The 12120-nt window shown below is 43.6% G+C and overlaps 1 pseudogene; it reads left to right on the top strand.

Moving 5' to 3' along the window:
* Positions 1-336: 336 nt before the first annotated feature.
* Positions 337-11045, top strand: LOC121833020 (annotated as a pseudogene).
* Positions 11046-12120: the final 1075 nt, after the last annotated feature.

The raw sequence follows: 12120 nt of genomic DNA, 5'->3' as shown, positions 1-12120 counted from the left end.
AAAGAAAGCCAGGACATATAGGCTCGTTGCAGCGTCGAAGCTATAGAAATGATGCGGCGCTTTTGTATTCGGAGCATTATTCGTGCACCCCTAATCAATGTTAAGCGTGTCATAGTATAGCGTGGAACGGTGATTGGGCCTGGCAGCCTGTGGCTTTGGCCTTTAGTCCATCGCAGGATGAGACAGAGTATAGCTTCCGTTTAAATGCATCAACAATTTTTCAGATCTTTCACTGAAAAAAAAAAAATCATTTGCAGCTCAGTTTGTCCAGAAAGGTCGTTGTCTGGATTTCTGATATTTATTTGAAATCGAGAAGCTCCAACGAGAACCTCAAAGATGTCAGGCGTCTTTTCGATGTTACCGTTATTGATGAGTCAGGTAAGCTACTTCAAAAGGTTTGACATTATTAGCCATTTCATGCCTAAATCTTTTGGGCAAAACAATCAGAGAGAAGATTATTTATTGGTGAAACATTTTTGTCTTAGCTTATTTCATTGATTAGGCAATGACAAAAATATCCTGTGAGTTCAAATATCGACAAAGCACCTCTTAGTAAACGCTCTCGCCCCTGAGCTAGCTGCTACCTTTCTGAGACTTTCTGGGCTAAATAAGCTACGCAGGGGCGTAGCCAGTAATTTTTTTTTCGATAATATAGGGTCGACTGGATTTCCGTGAGGGGAAAACTAAAATACATAAGCCCGCCCCCCCCCCCCCCCCCCCCCCCCCCTCCCCGGGCCCCTCGCCCTGGCTACGCCACTGAAGCTTTACATCAGAGTAACTACACCTCAGTCATTGTTGTGTTTAAAATTTTGATTGCCAATTACCTGAAGCTTTATCCGAAATCGCAGCAACCGCCTTTTTGTTCTCCAGAATCGTCATAACAGACCGCGACTGAGAAAAACAACGTTAACCGAATTTCCTGACTCCGCATCTAATATATCAAGAAGTGGCATTCTGAAAGCTGCTTGAAATTCTGGTAACACTCTGCGCGTGGTCATCTTGGAAACGTCAAGTGTTTTGAGTATCGGTTTCTCGACATTTCGAGTTCCGTGACGCTCTGAAGGGCCGTTCACACTAAAGCTACTGGATTCTGAGAAAATATCCCGAAGCCCCCTGTATGGGGAGCTTCGGGCCACTTTCCCAGCACCCATTCTCTCCTCGAATGAGTCTGGGTAAAGGCGTGCGCGGCAGCTGTGATGCTCCATTATCTCGGACGCGGTTTATCGTTTGCTCGGGCACGGGTGCGACAAAAGCTTCCTCACGAAATTCGTCAACGTTTCAGATTCCAATTTTGACCTGGTCGTAAAAAAAGGTGTTAGCACAATGAAGTGCATGTGCTCTGTGCACAAAACTCCGGAATGCCGGCGGTCCACAGGAAGAAGTGCTATCACAGGAGTGCGGTGTTCGCGAGACGCTGCTGGTGCTCTGCCGCAAAATCGACGGACTTTCTCAGGAAGTACGGTTCCTTAGACGTGACAACGAGTATCTGCGAGTTCAACTGGCACGAAAGAGTGAGCTTGTTGAAAAATGCCCTTCTGCTGACGCCCCTGGCCCTGCACGGCAGACCGAGAATATACCTACCTACTCCGAAGCGCTGCAGCACGGTGCAACCGACCTGCCAGTGAGCAGGGACTGGCCTACCATTACTGAATCCTCATTGTCTCCGTCCAGCAAGACGTTTCGCCAGCCTGCGTCAACCACACGAGCAGCTGGAGCTCCTCCAACCAACGAGCCTCTGCTGCGTCACGCGATAACAGCGCAGCAGAGGTTGGTTGCACTGTTTCTCCACGGGGCGCGGTGTCGTCGGGGCCGAGATGCGCTCCGATAGCAAACCGAAACTTAAAAACCCGTCGAATTTGTGGGGTTTTTCAGAAAACCGTAAAATGCTGTGCGGGTCTGCTATCGTTCTGCAATTTGTTGATTTAGTGTTTTTTGATGATGCTGAGCAATTTTTTAATTGAAACCATGCACTTAAACACAATATTTAGAAAGTTAATTACGCAAAAAATACTTAACAATCAAATTATCCCGGACTTTAATAATTTTCCTAAATAGGCCCCCGGCCCAGGACCAAAACGACACAGAGATTTTTTGTTACGACGCGTAATTTTCGCAATATCAAATTTGTCCACCTTTCGTGAAACACCCTGTATATTTATAATTTATGTGGTTCCATCTCTCAATACGTTCTGTTCGAACAGACCCTTCTTCAACGGGGAACTATTTTCGGCTTTGTTTAAAAATGACGAAAGGTGCTTGTGTATTCAACTAAACAAAGAACTTAAGAAAAACTTTTCATGTCTACAGTGAACTGACTAGTAGGGAAGCTTGCCTTTTACTTTCTTTTGAACCCGTCCCCCCCCCCCCCCCCCCTTCCCCTCGATGTCCCGGTTTCTACCGACTGATCATGTGCAGTGTTCGTCTTACGAAGCTGAGACTTTGGTTTGCATTTATGGTTATGTGATGGTTCTTGAACCTCATTCTTTTTTTTATTTATTTTCTTTTGGTTCCGCATTCCAGATTCTATTTGTGAAGGGTAAGTGGGTCCAGACATCTTGCCGTATAAATAACAGGTGCCCAGAAGTAAATTATTTTAATAGAAAAGAGTGAGTGCGTGGGAATACAACCGTAATGCTCTAAGCGAGCAAGATGAGAGACACGAAGGAGAAAATAAAATTATTAAAAATAAGAGTGATCGGACGGTACCCTGTTTGGTCCTACGTGCCGCCCCATTTTGTGTATCTTGAAACTTTGCCGAACCAGATTTATCGCGGAAACGTGCACTGTAGATATAATCTGTCTCCTACATCTATCAAGCTTTTATAGCCCATTTCGAAAACGGTCTACAAAAGTTTATCTCGAATGATATTGTTTGAAGTATTTTAGATGCCTTGTTATTTTATATTTCTATTACCTAAGACGATATATATACCTCCTCCACGAGTGTTAACTTCAGCGAACTACTACGCTTCACACGCGCTCGAAGTTTTTCTAAAAATTACTGATTTAGGGGTTTAGGACGGCGTTAAGAAAGTTTCTAATTGGAACCATATGTCTATTTTCACTCAATACGAAAGTTAGTTAGTAAATATTAATTAATTACACTACTTATCGCAAAGATTAGCCACCCACATAATGTCTCCCTGGGCGTATTACTCACTCGCACAAACCGCATAACTGTAGCTTTAACGGCTTTTTTTTTAAACAAGAATAAAAAAGAAACACACGGTATATATCCTGTAATTATATAAAAGCGAATTTTAACATATAAAAAATTTAATGTGCAAAAAAAAACCTTACCAAAATAATGTTGCGAATCTGTCAAGTAAAAGCTTAACAGCTATGATCAATATAGTGCTTCGGTAATTCTAATATTAAGATCGAATCAACAAACGGAATTGAATAGAATATATGATTCAGCACTTGTTTGCGCAGTTGTTTTGGGTTCCTTTTAATATTTCAAAATATCACGCCAAGAAACACCGAAAAATAATAAATGCGAGCACTAGTGTTTATGTTTTCTTTCCACACAGGCCAAGGGCATGCACATTTTCCCACGGGAACGGAGGATAAACCCATTGAAGGTAAGTTTGATTTCTTGGAAATGAAGAGATCGAATTTCTGTTAACGTATAAATAAACTAAAAAAAAAAAAGCTCAGTCAGGTATTAGAGAACTTTGAATTTTAGACGAAACGATTTTAACTTTTATTCTTTAATATAAGTGTACTGTCGAGACCGGTTATAGCGAAGTCGGTTATAACGAAATAGCGGCTACAGCTTAGTGATCACGATTTCCCATTTTTAAGTCGGTTATAACGAAATAGCGGCTACAGCGAAGCGATCACGATTTCCCATTTTCTTTTGCACTTCAGTATAACCGAAGGCGGTTATAACGAAATAGCGGATATAGCGAAGTGATTTCCGATTCCCGTTGACTTCGTTATAAGCGGTCTCGACAGTATATATTTTAGCCCATAATGCGGCTCCAGGCTTCCAAAAGTCTTCCTTAGACCGGACGCCTTGTTTATAATCCATTGAAAGTCTTTACCACTCGTCGAAAGGCCAAAGCTAATTCGAAGATTCTCCGAGGCTTGCTTTCAAACGCAGAGAGAAAGACTAATGTTCTTTTTCAAGTGAATACTGATGCAAAGAATGCTACGTTCTGAAGCAGACACGAAAACTCCTCCTACCTAGTGTGGGCGTTGCGAGTCTCAGTCACCTTGTTATCGCTCCGATGTCAATAAGATTGCCACTTAAATCGCCGAAGTACAAATCACCACGCGCATAACGCGACCGTAATAGGTCAATGCCATACGTCTCTTAAGCGGCCAGAGTCTATGTAACGTCTGAAAGTAGTTTGAGGACGCAGGTGAGCTGGTGAGGAGTACGAGACAATGTAATAAAACCGGAGAAAAATAAACCAAAAAGGACGTGCACACCGGGACGGTGTTGTGTTTGTCCTTTTTGTTCCCGTGCCTCCGGTTTCGAAACCCGAGACACTGGACTGGTTGTTTCGTTTCGTGTATTTTTACTTCGTGCATTTAGTTTTAGTTACTATCGTTTCAACAAAACTCTTATTGCAGGAAAAAACCTACAATTCAATCTACAGGATGTGGTGCTGGAATTCTTGTATGATTATGCAAAAACAAGAGGAGCCAACCTATGGGATTTTGATGTCTTTGGAGAAAACCCACACCGCAAGAGAAAAGATCGCTAGTACTGCCCCCATTACTTCATTGCTCGTCTATTCAGTGAGCGTGTCTTATGACGTTCACGCCTGTTGCATCGTGATTTGTCCATTGACGTTCTTATCGGCCGATGCCGCGTTCTCATTCGCTGCGGCGCGACAATGAGATGCCGGGACTTGCCACGTCCTGCGTTTCCCGAGCTCTCAATGACTATACGGGCAGAAACTGAGGGGGAGGGGGAGACGAGAGGGGACGTCTGCACGCCGAGCTCTGATTGGTAGAAATAGTGGGTAGACCTAAAGCTAGCTGCAATGTCTCCACTGTACTCGTGAAACGCGTCAAAACGCGGAACGCGGGCGTTCGGCGATTGGTGTTCGAAATCGAACGCGTTCCAAATCAGGGCTCGGCGTTCCGAGGTTCTTCCTCAAGTTCTGCCCGCATATAGGGTGTTTAACAGTAAATAAAAACAAACATGGGCGAACTTCCGGGGGGGGGGGGGGATACGTTGCTTGCGGTTAGCTATTGGTTTTGCTTGTTTTTGAGAACTTTCAGTGAGTAGCGAATTCTTTAAAAGTCTCATCGCCGAAGACCAACCGCGGCACATTCAGAAGTTTACCTACGCTGGATCGACACGCCTTCCGTATCCCTTGGATGAGAACAACGGTGACTTGTTTCTCAAAGAAATGACAAATCTGCCGAGGGTATCGTGGGTGCATCTTACCGAATATCTACTCGAGCCGCCTGGCCCATATACCGGAGAACGAATTAAAACGTACAAGTCCTGAAATGCGTTAAGCCGCTTCGTGAACAGAAAGGCCTCGGCGATTGGCAGCTACCTCTCCCAGGCGTCGAAGATACTCGGCGAGTTTCACCGTAGGGGTCGCCGAGTCGGATCAGCGCTGACAATCTCCCGGAAGTTATTTTATTAATTTTTTTGTTTTGATATGATTCCTTCAGCGCGACGCGAATCTACACATTACCATTTATTTATGATTTGACTCGCTTGCTTTGGTATTCAACGTTTCTTTCCCAAAACTCGTCGCCACTTTCCATTTCTACGAGCCACAATGGCCCGGTTGGCATCCATTGTTATACCGGGATGATCGGTCTAGTCGCCGTCGGTCGCCGTATCCTAGAAAGCCTAGACTGAGGAGAGTGTTCATCTCTAACCACGGGGAACGTTTGCTATTTAATGGCGGACGCCTCCTGCGGCGATCGGTCGCAATTGTGTTTTCCCGTGGCGAGGAAGAAAGACGTTTGCAGACCATTGACGCTTTCGTCACATCATCTCAGCTCTTATTGCAAAGGGGATCCATAAGCCACGTGACCCCTATTGAAAACTCTGTGTAATACAGACTCTCTACTAGATGGATGGATGGGTGAGGCTGAACCCTTCGAATCGGGCGGCGACTTGCGCTACCTATCTTGTGTTATTTTGTTCTTAAAGTTATTTAACATAGTGTTATATATCTAGACACTCACTCTTAAAAGCTATAAAAGTTCCGTACGATGGAGGCGCCTCTATATAACCGGGGGCCCACGCCCAGAAAAATAAAAGTGTGGGACAAAATGGCCAGACATCTGGCCATTTTGTCCCACACTTTTATTTTTCTGTTTTGTTCAGAAGCGTGGGAAAGAGCGTGTCCCTGCGCGCGTTTGTGGCGCTGACTGTGCTATGGCGACATTTTATTTTCGTCGATTTCTTGGTATTTTACCCGTGAGCGCGTGCTGTCGGCATCGGGTACTACAACGGATGGCATCACCCTAAACAAAAGGACATTGAGGCACCCTAGTCCATACTAAAGTTAGACCAAGTATACGGCAGCGCGGAAGGCCAGGTAAATCCTTTGTCGAGATGTGAGCCTGTCCGAGTTCTATTGGTTTAAGTCTCCGGTGAACAAAGAGAAAGCTCGAAGATCTATAAAATTTACGCCTCGTCGTTCCGATCAACGAAGGAAAAATGAGAGTTGGAGATGAATAACACTTTCCTAAGGGACAGCCCCCACAGCGGCTTCTAGTTTTTTTTTTTTTTTTTTTTTTTAAGTTTTGAAACGTTAATGTCATGTTCAGTATAGAAGGGAAAAGGAAACTGTGAACTTGATAGTAAGTGCGACAGAGGCTGAATTATAATTCGTTTCGCGCCGTACAAATAGCTCTAAAAAACGCTTTCAATGAAAAATTATTTTATGACATCCTTTTTTTATCCAGGCTTTTTTTAAAAAAATATTATTTTTCCTTGTTATATATATTTTTGAAGGCACAACAATGGAATGGTTTATAGCAAATCTATCATGCCATTACGTTGGAGTCGTCGCGTGCCCACCCAAACACAAGGTAAACAGCTATCATGGCGGCCGGAATTGGCACGAGCACCGTGTATAGTATACCTTTACTGTTTTATTTACCATTTAAAAAATAATTGTATTTCCGTTCGAACACAGGCTGACATTTAATTCTATACTAATGTGATGTACTCCAGAGTGTGCTTACACTTTTTGGCGGGGAATGTTTATTTTTCTTTGCCCCAACATAAATAATTTGCTAACTCTTCGCTTATAGCAAATTTGTCTTGATGTGTGTTGCGGAAGGAATGTAGACATACAGTATCCTTACCAAAATGAGGACATCGGAACCAGTCAATTATTTGGGTTCTGCTAAATTGAGCAGCCGAAATCTTGGCTATACCCCAACCGAGCCAGAACGGTGATAACCACCGAGAGATTTGCAGTGAAAATGAAAAATAACCTGCCTTAAAAACTTCGGCCAAGGTGAAAATCCTATCTGAACTGTAAATTATGGAAAATCGGAACGTCCAACCGAAGTGGTCAATGTTAAAGGGGTACTTCTGCGATTTTGTTCTAACTACCCCAGCTAACTATATTTTTCAAACCACCGGTCTTTGTAACGCGAAATTCAAAGCAGTTATTGTGAAATCGGCAAGTGAAAACGATGCCAAAAGCAACATTCAAATATGCTGGCGCTTTTGAGTGCCGTGACAACAGGGGAAGGCAGGCTTGCAGGTTGAGCGGGCGGTCTAAAAATGCACTCTAAAAAAGATGGGTGTCGCCTTACACCCTTTTGCCCCATATAGTGCACCCCAAAAATTCAGTTCCACGTACAGCGCACTGACGCCGAGCAGACGGCCCAAACTTTCACGAAGGGCTTGATAACGGTGCGAAATAACTTATCAAACAGCTAAGGTATGTATCGAAGTCTACAGAAAGAAAACAGTGAGGTTTCTCAGTAGAGCCAAAAAAACCTCGTTTCTTATTATTTTTTTTTTTGTAGTCAGTAACACGTACATTAGCTATCTTCGTAAGTTGTACTACTCGGCCGCCAAGCCGCTCGTGAAAGTTGGTACCGTCAGTTGGACGTCAGCGCGGTATACGTCGAACTGACGCTTTGGGGTGTATTATATGGGACAAGGGGTGTAAAAATGTATCCTTTTCTTTTAGAGTGTGGTTTATGCCGAGCATTTGTTTCGTGCTGCAGCGCGAGTACCGGAGCGAGCTTCTAAAGCATTCATTTGACACCATGAAACTGCTTGTACATCCAGAGTGAACCCCTGCCTGCCCCTGACGTCAGTTTTTTAATGTTGCCATTTAAGATTTTCACTTCGCAAAACACAGTGTGAACCAAAATTATAAATTCAATAACTTCGGAAATAAAGAATTGACCCAGCATTTGGGCGACTATATCATTGATGTATGTTAGTGTTTACCAAATTTTCAGGCAAATCGTGAACTATGAAGAAAACGCCGGCGGTTTCTTTATCTACCCGGATTATGTTTGAAAATACCGGGGCTTTACTATTCCCTGCACTCATGCTTATTATTATCTCTAAATTGAGAATAGCCATTGAGATAAAGGCAGATAAAAGTGAAGCCTAAACCAAGATTCAAAATGTTTTGCCTTTTTCAGTTGGGTAACGTAACATGTTGTAAAACCTGCGGGTCAAGCAGGTAGTAAAGCATAATTTATCAGGTATTTTTTAGTTCTGCTTGAGTGAGCTTCCCGAGCATTTATTTCACGCAAGCTTTTAGTAACCATTCAGGAACAATTCGTACTGCCCAAACCACAGCGTTAGCTTGGATGGATTGGATTAGATTTATTTATTAATTTTCATATACCTAAATCGCCTGAACAGACAACGTAGGTATTAGATTCTCTTGGCTTCCTCTTTGTAACGGGTGACCACATGACTGAAATTATTTTCAGACTAACACAAAACTGTGAAGAACAAATACAAAATCAATACCCGTGCAAAAAAATTAATATTTTGACCTGTAATTAAGTGAGTTCAGCCATGTCTAGTGATGTGCTGGACCATGTTTGAGACAAATCAGCGAACTTCCCAATTTGGCCGGAGCACCCCTTTAAACACGTATTACGTGGGCATTCCAATGATTATCCACCTGGAAAGGTAATCCCATATTATGGTTCACCAGGTGGCAGACTAAGAAGAAAAATATGAAAGATTATTAAAGAAAACCCGTTTTGTTTTTTTTCACGCAGCCCTGTCGTTCAAAAACAGATGTCCGGGGTGACCTTAGGAGAAGCGAGGATAGTTTCGACGAGACCCATGGTTGCCTACACCCAGCTGTTTCACAACGGACAGTCAAATCGGAACGAAACCGCGACCATTGACAAGCAAATCAAGCATCACAATACCTACACGTACACGGTCGAGAGAGGAATAGACACTGGACTGACGGGAAGTTGGAGCGCCGGGATACCAGAAGTGGCCGGGGCCCAAACCGAAATCTCAGTCCAATTCTCCACTTTATGGGGGACCACAGAAACTAAGACCACAGAAACTACGTACAGCATCAAACAGCAAGTCAATGTACCGGCGGAGTCGACTGTACTTGTTCAGATGGTCATTACCGAAGAAGTGGTGGTGAGTGACAGGAGCGCTCCTTTTTCTTAATCCGAAAAAAAAAAGCGGCATCAGACATCGAGACAAACTTGGTCATAATTTGTCTGTCGAAAGCGCGAGCCAGTTCATTGTTTTAAAGTTTAATTTGTCAGATTTATGGTAAATCATTAAAGACGGGAGTGTGTTATATAAGTAAAATGCATAAAGAAACTTAGCAAAACGTTAAACACTGGAATAAATACAAAAGTTATTGCTTTTGATACACCAAATGGGGCTAATAATATTGAAGAAATTTGGGTAAAGATGAAAGCAAGCGGGTGACGAAACATAGTAGAAAAACCCAGAGACAAGGAGCTAAAAAAGACAAGAACAACACCGTATCCTAATAAAACCGTCTCTAATAACGTAGATTTTTAAAGAAATGTTCAATTTCGGGAATTTTTACTCATAAAAATTATTTCACTAGTCATACTGCGGTCCTAAAATTGGCACGAGATGCCAATTTTATGACGGGGACCTCTGCGTTCTAAAACGTTAGACGGTGTTGTTAGTAGTCTTTCTTTAAGAACCCGATTCTTATGCTATGTCTTCGAAAACGATCATCAACAAAATATTTTTCTACGTGCTGATGATGGTTCCAAAGTATGAGACCATATGAGTGGTTTTGTACGGCTTCGAATTCTGAGATTAATGATTCTTGTCTAGAATCCCAAAAGGAAGCTGTACGCTCTAATCTAGAACTAACTAATAGGGTATTAAACAGAAGTAATTTTAATGAGCATGTATCAAAATAAATATTTTTCCAAACATAGCCAAGCAGGCGATTAGCTACAATATAATTGACGTGAAGCTTCCGGAAATAGTTTGATGACACATGTATGATGCACATATACTTTTATGATCCAACAGCTTCTAGAGGGATTTTGCTTTGTGTGTAAAAAAAGCGTGGAATTTCTTTTTAAGCTTTACATTATATTGGATAACTTCCAGGATTTCACGAGGGGATACTTTATTACAGACAATGTGGGAATTTAGCCTCAGCTAATGAATTTGAAAAACAAATATGCTGCACATTGTCAATATGAAGTAAATTAAACTAAATGTAAAAAAAGCTAGAACTTTTTATAAACCCAGCGAAAGCAGAATTATCCGTGGGTGCATTTTACGCACTTTATGATTTGTTATGATTGGTTACGGGGAGTTTTGAGTGGTTTCGGATACGTTACAATTTGTGAATCGTCGAAATCTCAGCGTTGGGCTACTTTTGTTTTGGGAAGAACACACTTTTTTTACCTATTGCAGGACATTCCATGGGACGCTACGATGTACCTAAGTGGGTACTTCGCCGGATACTTCGAAAAAGGCCCTAAAAAATACTGGGAATACTTCCCTATCGGAGTTCTACAGCATCCCGATGTGGAGAAAGAAACCGATGAGAAAATTTTGTTTCGCGCTACGGGTTTTTTCCACGGTATAGCAGCCCAAAGCAGCCATACATATACTCGAGAAAAACGGCATTACCTTTGAATAAAGTGCAAAAGCGATATTCCTTCTTTCGAGCCTCGAGTTTATATACGTGTAAAGACTGAGAGAGGGAGGGGACGGAGCTCGCCATGACGTCAGAACGCCGATCTCTAGTGGAATGATTTGTGGGTAGACGTCTCTACTCACCGCCTGTATAGTATACAAACATAATATTCCGTCTACAAAACGCAGAACATTGGAGGCACAACACATTGTTTAGGTCTCAGCGAATCATTGACTAGGAACAAATACAAGGTGGTTAGAGACACTGTAATTTTAAGAAACACTCCGGTGAAGATGAAAGACCAGCGAAGCTGTACTATGGTGGGACTAGTATTTATAAAAACTGTTCAGCCGGCGTGGCGTCCTGCCGTCGCCGGGCCTGGCGCTTGCGCTTGGCTTCCGTGGCACGATTGTCGTCCGTGGCGCTTTGCCGCCGCCGCCGCTTTTGTTCTAGGCGGCGTTCCAGGCGAGCGATCTGCTCTTCTTTCGTAAGGGATACGGAACCACTCGACGCAGTGGAACTCGAGGCGATAGCGTCTTCGCGGTGTTTGCGCGGCCATTCGCGCTGCTGCGCACATCGCCGCCTCCTTGCGCCCCCGCTCTTCTTCCTCCGAACGAACGGCACGTGATCGACCCCTCGCAAATCCAAATGGCAACTGATAAGAGCGCTAGCGCGATCTTTACGTCACGGAACACAGGACACACACGATTGGTAGGTGAGACGATGACGTTTTATTCTCGTAGGGCCGCGCCAATCACGGGGCGTGCTTGATGTCACGAACGCAGGTGGCCGCTGACGCGGGCGCCGGGGAAGAAGGTGAAATTGCGTGACAGCACAATGGACCGGCTAGCCTCCGATGCCGACAGCGTTGGGGGAGAGACGGCACAGAACACAATGGGCGACTCTTCTCGTCGTACGCGACAGAGGGTGAAGGTCAACTGGCTGGAGTTTTCTGTCGACACGCCGCCTGTCCGCGGACACGATAGTGGAAGAACTAGCCCTTAACAGCTTCGCTGTAACCGCT

Source organism: Ixodes scapularis, unplaced genomic scaffold (genome assembly GCF_016920785.2).
Source record: "Ixodes scapularis isolate PalLabHiFi unplaced genomic scaffold, ASM1692078v2 PGA_scaffold6__148_contigs__length_123643588, whole genome shotgun sequence".
In the NCBI taxonomy this organism is placed as follows: domain Eukaryota; kingdom Metazoa; phylum Arthropoda; class Arachnida; order Ixodida; family Ixodidae; genus Ixodes; species Ixodes scapularis.
Note: the sequence above shows the minus strand (reverse complement) of the source record. Positions and strands in the feature narration are given on the sequence as shown.